The sequence below is a fragment of the Lissotriton vulgaris genome, chromosome 1_1 (genome assembly GCF_964263255.1).
Source record: "Lissotriton vulgaris chromosome 1_1, aLisVul1.2, whole genome shotgun sequence".
NCBI lineage: Eukaryota > Metazoa > Chordata > Amphibia > Caudata > Salamandridae > Lissotriton > Lissotriton vulgaris.
In genome coordinates, this window is record NC_141685.1 from 666,247,991 (window position 1) to 666,270,717 (window position 22,727).

The window sequence follows — 22,727 nt, forward strand, 5'->3', positions numbered from 1 at the left end:
GAGACACCAAGGAAATCCCAACTACCAGCCCGCTAGACGGTCATACCCTCTTTCGAGCATGGAAGAGCATGAACTTCAGTCAACTCCAAGCTCAACTCTCGGAGGACTTACCTTCACTTTCACCTGATCCCAAAATGTCTACTCAGGACTATTTGACCTGGCTTAACCAAGCCCTCTCAAAATTCACCCCTTGGAAACTTAACAAACATAAGAGAACTAAGCCCTCTGAGCCCTGGTGCTCAAAAGTGCTCCGACTTGAAAAACAAAAATGCAGACAACAGGAGAGAAGATGGAGGCTTAACTATGAAACTAAGGAGAAGGAAATTTATAAACGCTCTCTGGCCAAATATAAAAGCCTACTGGTCAAAGAAAAAACAAGCTCTTTTAAAGCGCAAATTGAATTGTCCAATAATTAAGTCAGGGAACTCTTTAAAGTTATTAACAAACTCACTAAAGTCTTGTTAGCCAATGGATGTACCAGTAGTCAAACCTCCTGCAACAACATTGCTCATTATTTCAGGAATAAGGTGCAGCATATTTATAATATGTTCTGTGCACTGGGGAATCATTACCTTCTGTCCCAGAAAACTTTAGTTAATAAGGACTCCCACTCTCATATGATCAATTTTAGTTCAGTCTCTCCAACTCAAGTAGAACATCATATTCTGTGTATTAAAACAGGATCCTTGAGCAATCCATGCCCTCCCTCAGAGCTCAAACAAATTTATGAGCCTATAGCAAAGTACCTAGTCAACAGCTTCAACTCCAAGTTTAATCTTGACCCAGACATTCAGTCTCACTACCGACCTATCTCTCAACTTCCTTTCCCACTCAAGATCATTAAAAAAATCACGAATTCCCAACTCACACATTCACAATTCATGAAGGAACATAATTAGGTTAGATCCAACTCAATTTGGCTTTAGATCAGAGCACAGCACTAATTCAGAGCTGATCACAGCCACACACGAACTTAAAACTATTCTTGATGAAGGAGGAAATGCAGCATTGATATTGTGGTTCATTCAACACTATGCCATCGCCTTGAAACTATGGGTTTTAAAGGAGCAGCCTTAGACCTACTTAGATCATTCCTAAACAATAGGAAAAACACGGTGATGCTAAATAAGATCAGATAAAATCTTTCTTACTTCCGTGTGGAGTGCCGCAGGGGTCCATGCTAAACCCCTCTCTATTCAACCTATATGTGGCAAAGCTTGCCCAGCTGATTTAATCATTTGGTCTCTCTCCCATGTCACACACAGATTACACACAAATTGTTGTCTCTGTGGCAAATAAGGCCAATAATACGGGTTTTTGGCTCCACACGTGCATGAAAGAAATCCGCACCTGAATGGGTAGGCATTGCCTTGAGCTAAATTCAGAGAAGACTGAGGTGATGTTCTTTGGAAATAATCCTTGCTTTTGGACTCCCGACTGTTGGCCACCAGAGATGGGCCCACTTCCCACTCCATCTCCCAAGGTTCAAAACCTGGGAGTGATTCTGGAGGACAAACTTAATTTCAGTAAACAAGTTAATTCCATCCTATCCACTTCCTATAATACATTAGGAATCATCAAAAGGTTCTTCCTTATATTCCAGTCAGCGCCTCGAAAATTCCTCCATCATTTTATCTAAAATAGATTATTGTAATGGCCTGTACATCAATCTGCCGAAGCCATACCTCAATAAATTGCAGGTTTTCCAGAACTCAGCCTCCAGGGCACTGCTCAAATTCCAAACATCAGTCTGTATTCCTGGCCGTAAAAGAATTACACTGGCTTACTGTTAGTAATCGCATACAATTTAAAACTCTGTCTTACTTTCAAGGCCCGGTATGGCATAGGTCCAGAATTTCTGAGAAATACCACATCATGGCACACTCCTAACAGGAACCTTAGATCTCTGAATACAGTCACACCATCTAGATTTAAGAAAACTAGATGGGGCGGCAGCAGCTTCCATGCAGGAGTCACCAGACTTTGCAATACTCTGCCTCACCATATCAGATCCACATCTTCACTGCTGGCTTTCAGAAAGCTTCTCAAAACCTGGCTTTTTATCTTGTAATCTATCTCTTACCCCGTGCTCCCATACTATGTCTAGCTATCAGAGCCAAGACTCCCTCAGGTATATGTTGTGCCATATAAATTCATTTAACATAACTTAACATAACATAACATGAATCCCCTGTTCAAGGCATGGTGGTGATATGGGTCTAACTGGGCTCCAGAGTAGATGGACTTCATGGTTTCATCTATGGCGATGGAGGGGGCAAAATATCAGGGTCTGTTCTTTGTCTGAGATGGGGATACTTGCCTCAAGGCCATATAAGGTTGTGATTATGTTGCATAAAAAGTCAGATAGATTGTTACAGAGATCCTGAAATGCAGTGACTGCAGGCACAGTTAACTCTTTGACGATGGTGAATATGTCCTTGTTGTTTCTTGGCCCTGCGTTGATGCAGTCTGTGAGAACTGTGCACTCCATCTTCTAGATTTGCTGGTGGAAGCTTTTCGGGGTTGATTCCAACATAACTTTGTCTACGGAGTCTTGGCTCGTTCTGTACTTGTACTCCGGTGGATTACAGTGCTTTTTCATTAGCTTGAGTTCTTCTTAGGGGTGTGTGAAACTTGTGCAATTTTCTGTAGCATAATTACATGAAATTAGCACTAAATAATGCAAAATTATGCATCAATTATGCAGGCATGCATCTAGCACTGAAACAATAACTTGAATAGACGGTTCTTGTAAAAATACAGCTCGAAAATGTAAATTGGAGTTGACTTCTAGTTGCTCACATTCGGATTTAGAGTGTTGCAGTCAAAAATTACCCAAAAAGGTTCACTCGGGCAAAAAATGTGCCTGAATTGTTTGTTAACCACCCGTTTTAAAGCAACTGCTGCCATCATTTAAAACATTGCTATTTGCTCAAAAATAACTTGAATGCTTCACTTGGATAAAAAATTCTACTTGAAATGCCATTCGAAAATTACCCAAGCGGTATGTCTTGTGTTAAAATGTATTTCCACAACTGCCCAATTTGTTGTAATAGCATTATCTTGGTAATTTAACATACATTTAGTTACATACCAATTACTAACATTATGTCAATTACACCAGCATAATTATAATTTCACCAAGACCTAGTTTCCCTGTGTATCAGCTGACTTGTGTTTGTGTTCTTGTTGTTTTGCCACAATGGAGGGAGGCAGTGGGGTTGGCACACATGGTGATCCAGTTGTTAAAATTGTTAATTTCTTCTGACAGGTTGCTGGTGGGTTTGGGTCAAAGTGAGAGGAGGGCAGAAGCCCAGTCCATCTCTGGGATGATTTTCCAGCGGTGGCAGCCAGGTCCAGAGGTGGTGGGTCTCCTGTGACTTGGGACTGGAATAGCTGACAAGGGTATGGTCCGTCATCTATGATTTTGAAGCAGAAAACTGAGTCCAGGGGGCGTCTGACTGATTGAGTGGGTCCAATAATGTACTGAGTGGGTCCAATTAATGTACTGAGTGAGACTGAGGTTCCTGAGATTTTCCAGTAGGGAGGTCGATTTTGGATCAGCGCAGGTGAGGAAGGTGCTGGAGTCAATGTTGAGGGGTGCAGAAAATCTCTGATGTCTCTGGCGAAGTTGGCACTGGTTCTTGGTGCTCTGTATACAACGGTTCTGCATAAAGTAAATCTGGCTGTGATATGTGGTTTGAAAATTTGCGTAATTTTCACAATTTCACATTATGCTTATTGCACAACATTCATGAAATTACTCCATTGTTCCACTTTGTGTAATTACGTGCCATTTACTGTAAAACCTTTCTGCGAATGCTCCATTTGCAGCATAAATTGACCACAAACACAAAGGAACAAGAGAATACAATCAGCTGTTGTTTTTGCTGCTTTTGTTTTCACATTACCTTTGTTGTGTAAAATGTGTCCTCGTATCAAATATTGACACAGGGATAAGTCTTGAGCTAAAATATACCTCAAAATGATGGATTTGCCTTTTGCATAACTATGCACAGTTCCCCAAAATTTGGCAACATTTTGCATTATTAAGCAAAAGCAAAATGTGCACATTTTTCACACCTCTACTTATGGCCTCACTAGAATAGATGAGGGCATAAGTCTGTCAGAAGAACACCCAAATGAGCAATGTAACATCTATCTGAGTTAATGGGCTAGATAGATATGCCTGAAAGATGCATGCCAACATTTTAGGTTTTCTTTTTCTTTTAACAGTTCCAACCACTGATTTTCCAGCCGAACATTTTATTTGGGGGTTGCGCCAGGAACAGCTGCTGCTTGAGTGTTCTGCACAGACACTCTGATGTGGGTCTTGGCCAAGTGATTGGTGTATTCCTGGTATGGAGACTTGGTAAAGACTGTCTCCTTCCAGAGATCTGGGGTCAAGTAGCTGAAGGTCTTTGAGATAGCATCAAAGGTGGCCTTTGCAAAGTTGTCCAGCGTGGCTGTGCAGCCCCTAGCTGAGGTGTAACATTCATCGATATCAACCATCATCAGCAGCTTCTTGGGGAGCGGCGCAGACACAATGTCAGTACCACGGGGTGCAGGAATCAGACGCACAAGAACAGAACCACAGCGCCCAGTCACCTTACAAGGCACTGTATGGGGTTTGCCAATCTTATTACCCCAGTAACCTCGCCGCACAGGTACAATGGACAACTTGGCGAGAATGATAGCCCCACGAATAGCAGTAGCAACCTCCTCGGAGCACTTCACGCCCAGCCCAACATGGCCATTGTAGCCTCCGATGGCAACAAAAGCCTTGAACCTGGTACGCTGCCCGGCTCTGGTCTGCTTCTGGACAGGCATGATCTTCAGAACCTCATCCTTCAGAGAAGAGGCCAAGAAGAAGTCAATGATATCGGACTCCTTGATTGGAAGAGAAAAAAGATAGATCTCCTCCAGAGACTTGATCTTCATGTCCTTGACCAGCCGACCTAGTTTAGTCATCTGCCTTCCCGCGGGCCCCGCGTCCTCGTCCGTGACCCCGTCCTCTTCCACGGCCGTGGCCCCTGCCACCAAAGCCGCCTCGGAAGCCTCCCCTGTTTTCACCGGCATTGTCTGCCATTTGGTAAAGATTAAACCATATACAATCTCCACTGAAGGTTTTAGGATATACACTCAGACAGTAGGATAAATAGCCAAACCTTGCGCTTTCTTAACGAGAATAAGTATTCATACATAAGATTGCATGTATCTTGCATTTACCCTGGGGCTAGGGGGCATTTTGGTTATTATTACTGGTATAAAGGGGTACAAGCAGGAGTTTCCATGTTATATTCCACGGCGTGGTCATCACCTTATCAGCAGAAAACAGAAAAGGCTTGTTATTGGGGTCCAGCTTCCTAGTTTGAATACCAGATTAGCCTAGATTAGATTGTGGCAATACTGTAGCATATCACTCCAGCTAAGTTTCTGACAAGATTATTAAACAAGACCTGACCAGTAGCTCTGAGCAGCAAGGCCAAAAATACAAACTTTTGCAATAGTCAGTTTTTGGAGAACATTCTACGGTGTATGTTGTGAGTTCAAGCATTCAAATGTTTGTTCACACATGCACATTTGTTTTTTATTCTATAATGATCTATTCTATTTTATTCTATCATGGGGTTTTATGCCAGAGCCATCTTAAAGATGTAATCCCAATAAAAATTGTATGACATTCCATTTAAGTAGAGAAACTCCCTTGAGTATGAGGTTATATCATAACTAGCAGCCTGCCCCAGTGTTGCCCGGGGCAGAAGGGGGCTGGGGGCAGCATTTCAGGCTTGCGTGCACCCATGGCTCCCGCCCGTCCCTCCGCCCATCCCTCGTTGCGCACCCGCGCTCTTAGATGGTTCACTTACCTTACTCGCCGCTCCTCCTCGCGCTGCTGATTTTACCGCTCCACTTCTCGTCCGCTTCTCGCTGGTCATTACCGCTTGTCCGCCGCTCCTCCCCGCCTGTCCGCAGCTCCTTCTCGCGATCATGTCCTCCGCTCTTCCTGTTGTTCCTGAAGCCGCTCCTCCCCGCGCTCTCGATGTCATGACGCAGACGTCGCGGACGGCGCTTCTTTCAGGGGACTACTTTGTTTTTAAAGTACATTTTTTAAATTTACGTTTATTTTTTATTTTATGTAGCCTATGTCCATCTACACACCCTGACAATTTCAAGGATGTATCGGGTGTGTGGATTGGCGCTGTGGTTCCTGAGATTACCTGGATCAAAGGGTTGTGTTTTCTCTTTATAATAGTAGTATAGATGATCAATTTCAGTTTTTACCCCTTGCATGCTCATGACAGCCCCCGGCCGTCATGCGTCACGGTGGGCGTGTGCTGATCACGGACAGGGCCGTCCAAATCCCGCCCTCTTTTAAAATCACCCGCGCAGTGTGAAAATTTGCAGCGCATGCAAGGGGTTATGGTTGCACACATACAATTGTGATTGTTAGTTACGTTTTCCTTTAAGTTATATTTGATTTGGTGCCTGGGGCATGGTCATAATATAATGGCTATAATAATGATGATTATTATTAATATTATTAATATTGTTGTTGTTGTTATCGTTGTCATCATCATCATCATCATTATTAATATTATACCAACATTAATATATTAATTTTGGGTCATTTGTCTTGAAAGGGCTGTTTTGTTCAATTTGCAGCCAGTATTAGGCATGGATTGCAAATACAATAATAACGTTTATCTTTCATGAAGAAATCATTTATGAAAGAAATGACAGCAGTGAGGGCCATGGAATTAATGTGATTCTGTGACAGCAGCATGTATCATATTATTATTATTATCATAATGCATTTGTCACTATTAGAAATGGGATTTCTGGTTGGCTAAGGCTTGTGCCAAAGCCAGGCAGAAACCATCACCAGTCAGGGCAAGGGAGTTACATGCTGAAGATAACCCCCGCTCACCCCCTCGGTAGCTTGGCAAGAGCAGTCAGGCTTATCGCAGAGGCAATGTGTAAAGTGTTTGCGCAACACACACACACAGCACCAGCACACTAGGTAACCCACAAAAGAAACTCCACACAAGGTTATATCAAAAATAGCCTTTGTATTATCATAAACACATTAGAAACATAATCACACATTTACACTGTGACAACTGGCAGTAGGCAATATTCACAGGGGATTATATACAGGACCAGGCCAATCGGGCCGCGGTCAGAACCATCAGAACAGGTAAGTAAATATAAACCACAACCAGTAACTACTGGTACAATAATGACCTAAGCATTATCACAGTCACATTAGACACCATCCTAACATATCATAGCATGACTTTAGGCATAACACATTAGGCATCAAAAATATTAGGCCCAAACCTTATTAGCATAAACACATTACGCAATAGGATTCAGGAGCAAAAACACATTATGCAATATCACCTTAGGCCTAAGTCACATCAGGGCATCATCCTACGGTGAACACCCTAAATATTTATTCCAAAATATCGAATGGACAGAATATCGAATCAAAAATATAGAATAGACGGAATATCGAATTATCAAATATAGACAGGACAGAATATCGAAATTGGAGTAGGAAATATCGAATTCCACAATATCAAATTTTATGATCTAGATTCCCATAATATCGAATTTTATAATATAGATTCCCATAATATCGCATTTTTTTAGTGTTATGTATGGTAGTATATGTGTTGAAATTATGTATTATTTTTCTAATGTATGTTTATTTTTTTTTTAAAGTAATGAATGTTATGTTATTTAATTTGTGTGTAATTTAATTCCGTAGAGGGTTGTGGGTTTATAAGGGAATAGGGTGGGAAGTAATTTAATTATATTCAATATTTTTTTATATGTATTGATAATTAATTTATTAATTGGTAATTTATTTTTATTAATTGACTAATTGATAATTGTGTTCAATGTATTTTTTATTATTAGGATCCGGTTGTGGGTTTATAGGGGAATTGGGTGGGAAGTAATTTAATTGTAATAAAGTCAATATTTATTTTCATTTATATGTATTGATAATTAATTGATAATTAATTATTTATTGGTATTTAATGTATTAATTAGCAATACATTTTTTTAATTGGTAATTAATTGTTATTAATTGGTCATTCTTTTTAATTATTTTTTATGGGTATTGATACTTAATTTAATCTCCTGCTTTGCACTCTCTGGAGTGGGAAAAGTAATCTTTAACACTACGCTATCCACCGCTTTCCCTACTGTTGCACTCTCTGGAGAGGGAATAGTAATTTTTACCCCCGCTATCCAACGCTTTCCTTACTGTCACATTCTCTGGAGTGGGAATAGTAATTTTTACCCCCACGCTATCCAACATTTTCCCTACTCTTGCACTGTTAATCGTTATTAATTGGTCATTATTTTTAATTAATTTTTTATTGGTATTGATACTTAATTTATTCTCTTACTCTTTGGAGAGTGAATAGTAATTTTTACCCCCGCTATCCAATGCTTTCCCTACTGTTGCACTCTCTGGAGTGGGAATAGTAATTTCCCCCCCCCCCCGCTATCCAACTATTTCCCTACTGCTGCATTCACTGGAGTGGGAATGGTAATTTTACCCCAACGCTATCCAACGCTTTCCCTACTGTTGCACTCTCTGCAGTGGGAATAGTAATTTTTACCCCCCCCCCCCCTCCTCACTATCCAACTCTTTCCCTACTGCTGCATTCACTGGAGTGGGAATGGTAATTTTTACCCCAACCCTACCCAACGTTTTCCCTACTGTTGCACTCTCTAGAGTGGGAATAGTAATTTTTACCCCCACGCTATCCAACTTTTCCCTACTGTTGCACTGTTAATTTTTATTAATGGGTCAATATTTTTAATTAATTTTTTATTGGTATTGATACTTAATTTAATCTCCTACTGTTGCACTCCCTGGAGTGGGAATAGTAATTTTTACCCCCACTCTAACCAACGCTTTCCCTACTGTTGCACTCTCGGTAGTGGGACAAGTAATTTTTACCCCTATGCTATCCAAAGTTTTCCCTACTGTTGCACTCTCTGGAGTGGGATTAGTAATCTTTACCCCTACGCTATCCAAAGCTTTCCCTACAGTTGCACTCTCTGGAGTGGGTGTAGTAATTTTTACCACCCGCAATCCAATGCTTTCTCTACTGTTGCACGCTCTGGAGTGGGAATAGTAATTTTTACCCCCACGCTATCCAAAGTTTTCCCTACTGTTAATTGTAATTAATGGGTCATTATTTTTAATCAATTTTTTATTGGTATTGATACTTAATTTAATCTCCTACTGTTGCACTCTCTGGAGTGGGAATAGTAATGTTTACCCCAACGCTATCCAACGCTTTCCCTACTATTGCACTCTCTGAGTGGGAATAGTAATTTTTACACTCCGCTAGCAAACCTTTTTCCTACTGTTGCACTTTCAGGAGTGGGAATAGTAATTTTTACCCATACGCTATCCAACGCTTTCCCTACTGTTGCACTCTCTGCGGTGGGAATAGTAATTTTTACCCCCCCCCGCTATCCAACGCTTTCCCTACTGCTGCATTTACTGGAGAGGGAAAAGTCATTTTTAATCCAACTCTCTCCAATGTTTTCCCTACTGTTGCACTCGCTGGAGTGGGAATAGTAATCCCCCCCCGCTATCCAAAGCTTTCCCTACTGTTGCACTCTCTGGAGTGGGAATAGTATTTTTTACCCCCACGCTATCCAAACTTTTCCCTACTGTTTTACTGTTAATTGTAATTAATGGGTCATTATTTTTAATTAATTTTTTATTGGTATTGATACTTAATTTAATCTCCTACTGTTGCACTCTGTGGAGTGGGAATAGTAATGTTTACCCCCACCGCTATCTACCGCTTCCCCTACTATTGCACTCTCTGAGTGGGAATAGTAATTTTTACCCCCCCCCCCCCCCCCCCCGGCTAACTAACGTTTTTCCTACTGTTGCACTCTCTGGAGTGGGAATAGTAATTTTTACCCATACGCTATCCAACACTTTCCCTACTGTTGCACTCTCTGCAGTGGGAATAGTAATTTTTACCCCCCCCCGCTATCCAACGCTTTCCCTACTGCTGCATTTACAGGAGTGGGAATAGTCATTTTTACCCCCATGCTATCCAAAGTTTTCCCTACTGTTTTACTGTTAATTGTAATTAATGGGTCATTATTTTTAATTAATTTTTTATTGCTATTGATACTTCATTTAATCTCCTACTGTTGCACTCTCTGGAGTGGGAATAGTAGTTTTTACCCCCACGCTATCCAACGCTTTCCCTACTGTTGCACTCTCTGGAGTAGGGATAGTAATGTTTACTCCTACGCTATCCAACACTTTCCCTACTGTTGAAGTCTCTGCAGTGGGAATAGTAATGTTGACCCCCCCCCCCCGCTATGCAACGCTTTTCCTACTGCTGCATTTACTGGAGTGGGAATGGTAATTTCCCCCCCCCCTGCTATCCAACGCTTTCCCTACTGTTGCACTCTATGGAGTGGGAATAGTAATTTCTACCTCCACGCTATCCAACGTTTTCCCTACTGTTTTACTGTTAATAGTAATTAATGGGTCATTATTTTTATTGGTATTGATACTTAATTTAATCTCCTACTGTTGCACTCTCTGGAGTGGGAATAGTAATTTTTACCCCCACGCTATTCAACGCTTTCCCTACTGTTGCACTCTCTGGAGTGGGAATAGTAAATATTACCCCCCCGCTAACCAACGCTTTCCCTACCGTTGCACTCTCTGGAGTGGGAATAGTAATTTTTACCCCCCCCCCACCGCTATCCAAAGCTTTCCCTACAGCTGCATTTACTGGAGTGGGAATAGTAATTTTTACCCCATTGCTATCCAACATTTTCCCTACTGTTGCACTCCCTGGAGTGGGAATAGTAATTTCCACCCCCCCCCCCCCCCTGCTATCCAACTCTTTCCCTACTGTTGCACTCACTGGAGTGGGAATAGTAATTTTTACACCTACGCTATCCAACGTTTTCACTACTGTTACACTCATTATTAATTACCATGAAATATGGTATTTTAATTATTTTAATTATATTTAATTTATTTTTATATTTATATAATATGTTTATTTATATATTTATGTCAATATATTTGTATTAATGTTCTAAATATTTCATCATTAAGATTAATAATTATTTTATAATATTATTAAGTACATTTATATTTGAAAAAAAGTTTTACATTTCATTCATTATTTTTAGATTTGAAGCTTTTTTACATTATTTTAATTATGTTTTATTTAATTATGTTCATTATTTCATTACATTTCTAGTATTTTTAATACATTTACAAAATTCAATATTTTAGTTAACCATATTTAAACATTCTATATTTTGGAATCAATATTTTAGTACTTACCTGTATGTAGATAGGCATTCTATATTCTGTCCCACGATATTTTGGCGTCGATATTTTGATAATTCGATATTTTGTCCCTCGATATTTCAATACTGAACCTCATCCTACAACATCAGTGCCCGCTAGCAAAGCAACTAGTATTTCAAAAATAGTTATACTAAATCTGCGCACACCATTGCGCAGCATTTATTATCACTATTCTGAATATACCAAACTTGACCATGCTGCCCCTCTCATATCAGGACTTACCACTTAAACACTTAATAGGGAAACCCCAATGCTTTCCTATGGGAGGGCAGCCCCACAGTAGTGAGAAACAAAATTGGATGTTTGTCACTACCAGGACCAATCAATCAATCAATCAATCAATCACAGCATTTATATAGCGCACTAATCACCCGGAGGGTCTCAAGGCGCTAGGGGAGGGGGGGTCCGCTACTGCTCGAACAGCCAGGTCTTGAGCTGATTCCTGAAGGCGAGGTGGTCCTGGGTCAGGCGGAGGTGGTTCGGGAGGGAGTTCCAAGTCTTGGCGGCCAGGTAGGAGAAGGACCTTCCTCCTGTGGTGGCTCTTCGGATGCGGGGGACGGCGGCGAGGGCGTGGCCGGTCGATCGAAGTTGGCGTGTGGGAGCATAGAAGTTGAGGAGGCTGTTGAGGTATCCTGGGCCTTGGTTGTGTAGGGCCTTGTGTGCGTGGGTGAGGACACGGAAGGTGATTCTCTTGTTGACCGGGAGCCAGTGCAGATCTCTCATGTGTCCGGAGATGTGGCTGCCATGGGGGATGTCCAGGATGAGTCGTGCTGAGGCGTTCTGGATCCGCCGGAGTCTCTTCTGGAGTTTGGCGGTGGTTCCGGCGTAGAGGGAGTTGCTGTAGTCCAGACGGCTGGTGACGAGGGCCTGGGTGACCGTCTTCCTGGTCTCTGTGGGGATCCACCGGAAGATCTTGCGTAGCATGCACAGGATGTTGAAGCACGACGAGGAGACGGCATTGACTTGTCTGGTCATGGAGAGGGAGGAGTCTAGGATGATGCCCAGGTTGCGTGCGTGGTCTGTTGGTTTGGGTGCGCTGCCCAGGGCAGGGGGCCACCAGGAGTCGTCCCAGGCGGAGGGTAAAGATCCCAGGATGAGGACTTCCGTCTTGTCCGAGTTCAGTTTCAGGCGGCTGCTCATCATCCACTTGGCTACGTCTGTCATCCCTTCGTGTAGGTTGGCTCTGGCGGTGGCGGGGTCGTTGGTGAGGGAGAGGATCAGCTGGGTGTCGTCGGCGTAGGAGATGATGTTGAGGTTGTGTTGGCGTGCGATGGCTGCGAGGGGGCTCATGTAGACGTTGAAGAGGGTTGGGCTGAGCGAGGAGCCTTGAGGAACGCCGCAGATGACTTCGGTGGCTTCTGATCTGAATGGGGGGAGGCGGACTCTCTGTGTCCTTCCGGCGAGGAACGAGGTGATCCATTCCAGTGCCTTCTCCTGGATTCCGACGTTGCTGAGGCGCTGCACTAGGGTACGGTGGCAGACAGTGTCGAAGGCCGCGGAGAGGTCTAGGAGGATGAGGGCCGCTGTTTCTCCGTTGTGGAGCAGGGCTCGGATGTCATCGGTAGCTGCGATCAGGGCGGTCTCGGTGCTGTGGTTGGCCCGGAAGCCAGACAGCGAGAGGTCGAGGGATCTGTTTGTCTCGAGGAAGGCAGCCAGCTGCTTGTTGACGGTCTTCTCGATGACTTTTGCAGGAAACGGGAGCAGCGAAATGGGGCGGTAGTTCTTGAGGTCGGTGGGGTCGGCTGATGGCTTCTTTAGTAGAGCGCTGAGTTCGGCGTGCTTCCAGCTCTCCGGGAAGGTAGCGGTGTCGAAGGAGGTCATGTCACACACTTAAGTTACATGTCCTATCTTTTACCTACAATGCACCCTGCCTATAGGGCTAGCGCAGGCCTACCTTAGGGGTGACTGACATACAGTAAATGGAGGTCACAGACATGGCACACACTTTAGGTGCCAAGTCACAGCGGCAGTAACACTGCACGCACAGGCCCTGCAATGGCAGAGGTCTGGCAATGTTTAAAAGGCTACTTTGGTGGCTGGCACAATCAGCGCTGCAAGCCCACCAGTAGCATTTAATTCACCAGCCTAGGGTATATGAGATACCACTTTACAAGGGACTGACGGGTAAATTAAATAAGCCAAACAGGTGTAGACCAATCTCACCATCTTAAACAAAGAGAGTACACTCACTGTACACTGAACAGCAGTGGTAAAGTGCCCAGGGCCCTAAAGCCACCAACACCATGTCAGAAAAAAAACTAGGAGAAATGCAAAAAGTTTAGGGATGACCCTGCAAAAAGGGCCAAGTCCAACAGTCACATTGATAGTGCCCCAAATTTAAAACTATACAGTTCATTGGGTCTGTTGGCGATTCATTGCCAGCACTGCAGTTGTTAAAGGGAAGTTAGCTGGCATGCTCTCTTAACTTGCTGTGCCATATCACTGGCTATAAATTGTAATGTAAGCACAATCTTGCCTTAAGGGGGATCAATCAATCAATCAGGATGTTTTAGTGAGCACTACTCACCCATGATGGGCTCAGGCACTAAGGGTGAGTGTGAGAAGCTCCGCTGGGGTCATTAAAAAAAACAGGTCTTGAGGTTCTTCCTGAATTGATGCATTGTTGTGCTCCTTAAGAGGTAAAGTGGGAGTTCATTCCAGTCTTGGCTGTGAGGTAGGAGAAGGATCTTCCCCCTGCTCTGGTCCTGTGGAAACATTGGATGTTGACTAGGGAGAGGCTGGCTGAGTAGAAGTTTCTTTTGGGGGCCTGGAAGGAGATTTGGTCATAGAGGTATTGGGGCCCCGTGTTGTGGAGGGCCTTGTAAGTGTGCATAAGCAGCTTGAAAGTTCTCCTTCTTTTAACGGGAAGCCAGTGCAGGTCATAGAGGTAATGGGTTATGTGGTTGTGCAATGGGATATCAAGGATAAGTCTGGCTGTGACTTCTGGATGGTCTGGAGTTTGCTGCTGATTCTGGCATAAAGGACATTGCCTAGTCAAGTCTGCTGGTGATGAGTGCATGAGTGGTGATTTTCTTGGAGTCGGGGCAATCCACTTGAAGGTCTTTCGAAGTATGCAGAGGGTTTTGAACCATGCGGAGGATATGGCGTTGATGTCTCATGGTGAGTGATGAGTAGAGTATGATGCTGAGGTTGCGTGCATGATCCGTAGGGGCCGGTGGGTTTCCAAAGGGTGGGGGGCTACCAGGTGTTGTCCCATGCAGAGGGGGTGGAGCTGGGGATGAGAACTTCTGTTTTCTCTGAGTTGAGCTTCAGGCAGCTGTCCCTCATCCAGGTCATAATGGCTTTCATACCTTATTGGAAGTTGTGCCTGGTGATGTTGGGTTCCTTGGTGAGAGAGAGTATGGGCAGGGAGTCATTGGCATAGGAGATGATGTTAAGCCATGGTTTCTGACGAGTTTTGCGAGGGGGAGATGTAGATGTTGAAGAGTGCGGGGCTGAGGGAGGATCCTGGGGTACTCCGCATCTGATCTCTGTCTGTTCTGGGAGGAAATGCAGGGGTCTTATTCTCTGTGTTCTGTCTGAGAGGAATGCTCATATCCAGTCTAAGGGCTTTCCTTGGGTGCCCACGTCATGGACCCTGGTGGCTAGTGTGCGGTAGGAGATGGTGTTGAAGGCTGCTGAAAGGTCCAGGAGGATGAGGGCTGCCATATGGCCTTGGTCGAGGAGGGCGCAGATGTTGTTGGTGGCAGCTAGGAGGGTGGTCTCATGCTGTGGTTGCTGCAGAATCAGATTGAGAGGTGTCTAGGGTGTTGATGGTTTCTATGAAGTTTGCTTGATGGCTTTTGATGGCCTTTTCAATGACTTTGACTGCAAAAGGAAGCAGTGAAATGGACCTGAAGTTCATGAGGTCTGTTGGGTCTGTAGAGGGCGTCTTTAGGAGGGGTTGACTTCAGAGTACATCCAGTTGTCAGGGAATGTGGCTGTCTCGAGAGAGCAGTTGATAGTTTGCATAGCTCTGGTGTGATGGTAGTGACGGCTCTGTGGAAGATGTGTGGCAGACAGGGGTCAGAAGGTGCTCCAGAGTCGATGTTCTTAATTGCCTTTAAGGTGTCTTCTGTGGTGACAGGGATCAAGGTGAGAAGGGTCTGCTGGGTGACATCACTGGGGTGGGGAAGGGGCGGTACAGTGGTCTTGGTCATTGAAGTTATCTCAGAGCATCTTTTCCTTGAAGTGAAAGAAGGAGCTGAGTTTGTTGCAGAGGTCTTGGGAGGAAGGTATGTCAGTTGCTTTGCTGTTGGGTTTGGCAAAGTCCTGTATGATGGTGAAGAGTTCCTTGGAGTTGTGGACTTTGTTGAAGATTCTGTCTTGGATAAAGACTTTCTTTGTTGATTTGATAAGTTGGTGGTGTGCTGTGATGGTTGTTTTGTAGGGGGAGCATGCTTCCGGGGTTTTGCTTTTTCTCCATGTCTTCTCCTGTCATCGGCAGGAGACCTTGGATTCTCGGAGATCCATGGTGAACCAGTTGGCTCTCATGTTGTGTTGTCTTGTGGTGTTCTGGATAGGGGCAAGAGTGTTGGTGCAGTTGGTGATCCATTGGTGGAGGTTTCTTGCTACTGCGTTGGTGCCTATCATAATTGGGAGTGGAGTGCAGATGAGGGTAGAAGTGAGGTGTTCTTTGGAGACTTTGTTTTAGCTCCTGCATGGAGGTGGTGAGTGTGCTTGTGTGCAGTGGGTTTCATGAAGGAGAAATGGATGCAGTTGTGGTCGGTCCAGAGCAGTTCCGTGGTATGGCTGAAGTGAATGTTGTTTCCTCCTGCAAAGATGGGGTCGAGTGTGTTCTGCTGTGTGAGTGGGGGTGGAGACAAGCTGTTTCAATCAATCAATCAAGTGTATTTGTAAAGCGCGCTACTCACCCGCTAGGGTCTCAAGGCACTGGGGTGGGCTGCTACTGCTCGAAAAGCCAGGTCTTGAGTTGCTTCCTGAAGGAGAGATGGTCCTGGCTGAGTCGTAGGTGGGCGGGGAGGGTGTTCCAGGTCTTGGCTGCCAGGTAGGTGAAGGATCTTCCTCCGGTGGTGGTTCTGCGGATCCGTGGGAAGGTGGCGAGGGCGAGGCTGGCGGAGCGGAGCTGGCGGGTTGGCGTGTAGCGGCTGTGAGGCGGTTGTTGAGGTATTCGGGGGCCAAGTCGTGGAGAGCCTTGTGTGCGTGGGTGAGGAGTCTGAACGTGATCCTTTTGCTGACGGGGAGCCAGTGCAGGTCCCTCAGGTGGGCGGAGATGTGGCTGTGTCAGGGGATGTCCAAGACGAGTCGTGCTGAGGCGTTCTGGATGCGCTGGAGTCTTTTCTGTAGTTTGGCGGTGGTCCCAGCGTAGAGGGCATTCCCGTACTCCAGACGGCTGGTGACGAGGGCCTGGGTGACCGGTTTCCTGGTTCCAGTGGGGATCCAGTGGAAGATCTTACGGAGCGTGTGGAGAGTGTTGAAGCAGGAGGAGGTAACAGTGTTAACTTGCTTGGCCATCGTGAGGGAGGAGTCAAGGATGAAGCCCAGGTTGCGTGCATGGTCCGTCAGCTTGGGTGGGGGGCCCAGAGCAGGGGGCCACCAGGAGTCATCCCAGGCGGAGATGGATGGGCTGAGGATGAGGACTTCCGTCTTGTCTGAGTTCAGTTTCAGGCGGCTGAGCTTCATCCAGTCTGCGATGTCTTTCATTCCGTCCTGGAAGCTGGCTCTGGCGGAGGTGGGGTTGTTGGTGAGGGAGAGGATCAGTTGGGTATCGTCGGCGTAGGAGATGATGTTGAGGTTGTGCTTGCGTGCGATGGCTGCGAGGGGGCTCATGTAGACGTTGAAGAGGGTGGGGCTGAGCGAGGAGCCTTGAGGTACGCCGCAGATGATCTTGGTGGCTTCAGCGAGGAAGGGAGGGAGATAGACTCTTTGGGTTCTGTCTGAGAGGAAGGAGGTGATTCATTCCAGGGCCTTTCCTTGGATCCCGGCATGGCGGAGGTGGGTTGTCAGGGTGCGGTGGCAGACCGTGTCGAACGCAGCCGAAAGGTCGAGCAGGATGAGGGCGGCGGTTTCTCCATTGTCCAGCAGGGTCCGGATGTCGTCGGTGGCCGCGATGAGGGCGGTCTCGGTGCTGTGGTTCGCTCGGAATCCGGACTGCGATGGGTCGAGGGAGCCGTTCGTCTCCAGGAAGGCTGTCAGCTGTTTGTTGATGGTTTTCTCAATGACTTTTGCAGGGAAGGGGAGGAGCGCGAAGGGGCGGTAGTTATTGAGGTCTGAGGGGTCTGCGGTGGGTTTTTTCAGGAGGGCGCTGATCTCTGCGTGCTTCCAGCTCTCCGGGAAGGTGGCAGATATGAAGGAGTTGTTGATGATGTCCCGAAGTTTGGGTGCGATGATGGAGTCGGCTTTGTTGAAGATGTGGTGTGGGCAAGGATCGGCTGGGGAGCCCGAGTGGATGGTGTTCATCGTGTGGGTGGTATCTTCCGTGCTGGCCTGAGTCCAGGCGCACATGGTGGTGGTTGGGGGTGTAGGTTCGGTGGTGGGGTACGTGTTCTGAGCGCCGAACCTGTTGTGTATGTTGACGATCTTACGGTGAAAAAAGGTGGCCAGAGAGTTGCAGAGGTCTTGAGAAGGCGTGATGTCGTTGTTGCTGGCGTTGGGGCTGGAGAGCTCTTTCCTGACGTTGAAGAGTTCCTTGCTGTTGTGGGTGTTGTTGTCCAGTCGTTCTCTGAAGGATGACCTTTTGGTGGTGCGGATCAGCTGGTGGTGTTTGCGGGTGGCGTTCTTGAGGGCTATCATGTTGTCCGTTGACTGGTTGTGGCGCCAGCCTTTCACGAGGTCACGGCAGGATTTCTTGGAGTCTTTGAGATCGTTGGTGAACCACGCGGCTTTCTTGCTGTTGAGGTTGCTGGGAGGGCAGTGGTGTTGGGTCACTGTGGTTGTCTAGGTGGAAGTTCAGGCCTCTCAGTAGTATGTAGTCTGTAGAGGAAAGGGCATGGGTTGTGATGAGGTCAGGGATGACTTTGGTGAAGAGGGTTCGGGGTCCCAGATTTCCACTACATGTCGGTGCAGGGAGCACATGTTGAGGAGGATGCAGCTCAGTGGTTTGTGTGCCGGGACGTCCAGTACTTGGGGGTTGCTGCTGGGGTCTAGAGGAGGGTGAAGGTGTTGTGGTAGTGTCAGCAGGAGATTGGGCCTTTGGTGTTGCTCAGCGTTGAGAGCTGGCAGTTGTTGTTGAGTACAGGCTTAAGTGCGAGGAGAGTGTTCGGGTAATAGAGGCGGCGGGCAGGGGACCAGGGTGAGGTACTTCTGTCAGCCCCAGTGTAGGCATTTTTTGAAGCCCTGGAAGAGGCTGGCCTCCACCCTTTGACAGGTCAAAATGGAAATTTTAAAGTGCACCCTCAGGCTGCAGGGGCAGGCCTAAAGACATGTTTTACCATGTCTCTTTAGTGGCATAATAAGTGCTGCAGTCCACTAGTGGTATTTAACTTACACGCCCTGGCCACACATAGATCCTTATATTAGAGATTTACAAGTAAATTAGTTGTGCAAATTAAGTGCATACCAATTTGTACATGATTTTAGGATTCAGGGCACATACTCCGGCCACTGGACAGCAGTGACCCAGTGTTCAGAGTCCAATAAACAGCAATACATCCTAGCAAAGAGTTGGAATGACCAAGCAAAAAGGAGCTTTGCCAACATGCACTTTAACATTTATCAAGAACATTGTGATACAAAATAAGCTGTTGGGGCAAGATTGTTATGACGTATTATTGCTCTGGTCGGAGCTCATTTGCATTAAGATTAACTATCCATAATTCTCCAGGACCATTGCATTCATTTGAAATGCACCATTGGGCTCATATTTTATATCGGACAAAATACTGTAATTACTGTCAATGGATTTCCAAACGTTATAATATCCCCAAGTTATAGTTTTAAATAGTTAGACCCTAAATGAGGGAAAACTTGTTAAAATGACTTCAATTAAATATTAATGGTCTTCCCTGATGAAATATTACTTCAACTGACAGTTGTGAAATGAATCCGGAGTCATCAAGTATATCCCAAAACACAATCAATCTTAATTTGAGACATTGAAGTCCCTGCTTTAGACCTTTTCATGGGGCTTTTGGTCAACAGCAGCACTTAGCTGTTGTATTCTCAACTTAGCACTACCATTAAAAAGATGTTAAAAACATAGGTACACATTTATTTAGAGGTTATTTGAATCTACAGAACGAATTAACCAGGGTCTTCTGCACCTCTTAACTGTAGGAACACCTTAATTTTCAAAGAAATCTTGCAGCAAACTCGTAAAAATATGATAAAGTTACTTCGAAAGTCAAAAAGTGTATTTCATTAACATGAATAACACTTTCACATTAATAAATCAGATTATGACAGTGCATTAGAAGTAGTATTTTAAAAGTGACAGTTTTCAAACATTAATTTAGAAATGTTCGTGCTCTCCCCCCCCCCATGACAGCAATGCCAAAAATGAACTAAGAGACAAATCAGTTGTTATGTGCACCCTTGGGTGGCCGGGGTTGATATTAAACATGGACAACATTATAGTTTATTAAATTAAACACAGGGAAAGACTTTGTACAGCGTACATCCTGAAACCGCATATTTCGAGGTCCTCTTTTATGTGATAATGAAGAAAAAAGAGGGAAAGTGAAATAAAACAATTGCCTGGGATCACACACTTTAGTCAAGTGGGGAAGCCGGGATTGATTTCAGGTTTTTCTGGTTCCATATTGCTTAATGCAATTCAGCCAGTAGATGTAAATGCTTTGCTTCCCCTACGCTCACCTCCCACTTCTCCACCCCCTGAACCCCCTGCCCCCACCCGTTCACTACCCTCTTGGTCTCAGTGCGGCCCTTAATCAGACCATAGCCCAAACCATTTGGTCCCCGGAAAAACATTGTGTTTCCCTAGAATTACAGTGACCTTTAAGTACTGAGACAAGGATTCACTGTATTTTGGAACACAGTTGATTCAGGTGATATTTCTGAAGTGTATCACTGGAGAGATGATTCAGATGATGTTTCTGAAGTGAATAGCTGCAGAGATGACTCAGGTGGTGTTTCTAAAGTGACTCGTCGCACAAATGTTGAAGACAGATTAATGTCTAACCTCAAATTATGCTGATAGCACTGTAAAGATATATATTTGCGGAACACCTTGAGCAGCAGCACATTTATAAAATAGCTGCAAATTGTTCCACGGTAGGAAAGTATGCTTCTTGTGCAGGCGGATGAAGAGAAGAGATAGTTTTGCACATAGTATAAAATCCTTTGCACATTTGGTCAGTTCTACGGCAACAGGGAATTTACAAAAGTTGATCTTGCATAGATCCATTCATTAACACTAATATTACCCCATGTTCAGTCAATATTAGGCCGTACAAAATCCCACACAATGGTGGGTAATGGGCTGCTCAAAGTATGTTTTGCCCTAAAAGTTTGTGAAAGCCCACAAAACATCTAATTTTAAAAATTCACAAAATCCACTCATACCTATCTACCCCGCCATGAAAATGAATAGGGATTTGTACAAGCCAGGGCTAAAGTAAATTCCTTTCCAATGTGGGAAAGTTAAAGGAACACTCCTAAACTTTAGGCGTGTTGGGAAGAGATGTCTTCACTACAAATTATTTTTCTCATGGATTAAAAAAAGAAAGAAAGAAATGTGCATGTAGCCTCAAACTTTGCCTTTATAAAATATGGGATTGTACTGTGCACGCAACTCAACATCTCGGAATTGTATCGCACAAAGTAGTCAAAATGATTAAACAGTTATGCATGAAAAACTGACTGGTGTAGTTTTCCAAGCCCAGGCTTGTCGTTTTTAAATATCCCAAAAAGCACAACAGTGAGTTCATGTAGAAATTTATAAACAATAGTTAACATTCTTTTAGAATCAGGTCTATAGTGTTTATTATACTCTGCAGTAAGTCTCGGACTTTGTGGTCCTGTGGCTCTGCAAGGAAGGAAAATATGGGCCTCTCGAGAAAGGAAAAAAACGAAAAATGAATGAAAAGTCGTATTAAGTAATTTGTTCTCAGATCTATAGAGGGTATCTTGTAAATTATCTCCAACTGATCATCATTCTGAGTCCAATGCGAGTCAAATCCGAACCCGACTACATTTAGAATGACCGAGGCATGCGGAGCAGAATCGTACATCTCTATCGTCCACGTTTCCGATCGACTGAGTACGGTGCTGGATTGGAACAGCTACTCCGAATTGTGCCATCTGACTCAAATCAGCATTCGGAATCAGACTTTGGGAGCCCATATAGGACTCCCTGCATCTGGAGGCTTCCCAATCAGGCATGTGGAGGTACCCATGGGTCCCTCCTTACCAGCCATTCAGTGTAGCAGGCTCCAGTGGGTGTCTGCAAGAGGATGCCTGAGTTTCCTCAGCCATCCCTTTCTTCCACCTTTTTCTTCAATGGGAGCCTATACATTTGGGGGAACATTGGCTCCCATTGAAGTCAGTGGGAAGCTGACCAAATCGTGTCTAGAAGCATCCGTATGCATCATACTCGGGCGGTCGGACTCTCCTGATCCGAGTTGGTCTGAAACCATTCCCAAACCCATTAATTCAGGAAGATTTCCAAACCGCATCAGAATTGGACCCATAGTGTTTCTGACGGCGCTACATACTCTGCCTTTGGAATTCTAATTTGTACCTATGTACAAGTTGCAGGGTGTTAAAATGAGCACCTTTGGCCTCAAGTGTTTTGTGAGGGTCAGTGATTTTTTCCAGCAGCATAAATCAGTGTGCATAATGTTGATTTTTATTGCAGCAAAACATCAGTGACTACCAAAAGGAGAAATAAAGCACTGTTGTACATCCAGATGAGGTTTACCTGGGTGTTCAAGACTGCTATTTTGTAAATTAGCACAAACTGTCTATTTTATGCTATCTGCAACATGATGATCATTACTGATGTTAATAACTTTTGATGTTTTAGGATTGCTGTTCAGATACAGAAATGGTGTTGGGGATCTAGAGAGATACAGGTATCATATTAAAAATCTGCTTTGATGTTCGAGGAGTGAGCACGTGGCTTTGAAAGGGGCATTAGGCAGGTCCCTGCGGCCCATATGGCGCAGGGGTCCCCAGTCTTTAAGAGTGCCCCTTTATACCCAAGTCCAATCAAAACTTGTGAGAAATGGTAGATTCCAGGGCCCCTATTCATAACCTGCAGGGGGCGCCCTTCACTTTGTCTAACACCACAGCCCGGTGGTTCAATGAATCTACCCAGATGGCATGGCATCTGTTGGTATTACCCACTCTAGTTACCCACCTCCTGTAACTTGTATGAAACCGAGGTTACCACTTACCAAGGGCTGGCGGC

The 22,727-nt window shown here is 44.8% G+C and overlaps 1 protein-coding gene and 1 pseudogene across 2 annotated transcripts in view; one reads left to right on the forward strand and one right to left on the reverse strand.

Moving 5' to 3' along the window:
- OLFM3 (olfactomedin 3) overlaps nt 1-22,727 on the forward strand; it is a 675,349-nt gene that overhangs the window by 467,107 nt on the left and 185,515 nt on the right. The window lies entirely within an intron of this gene.
- On the reverse strand, nt 4,267-5,089 carry LOC147747624 (small ribosomal subunit protein uS5 pseudogene; annotated as a pseudogene).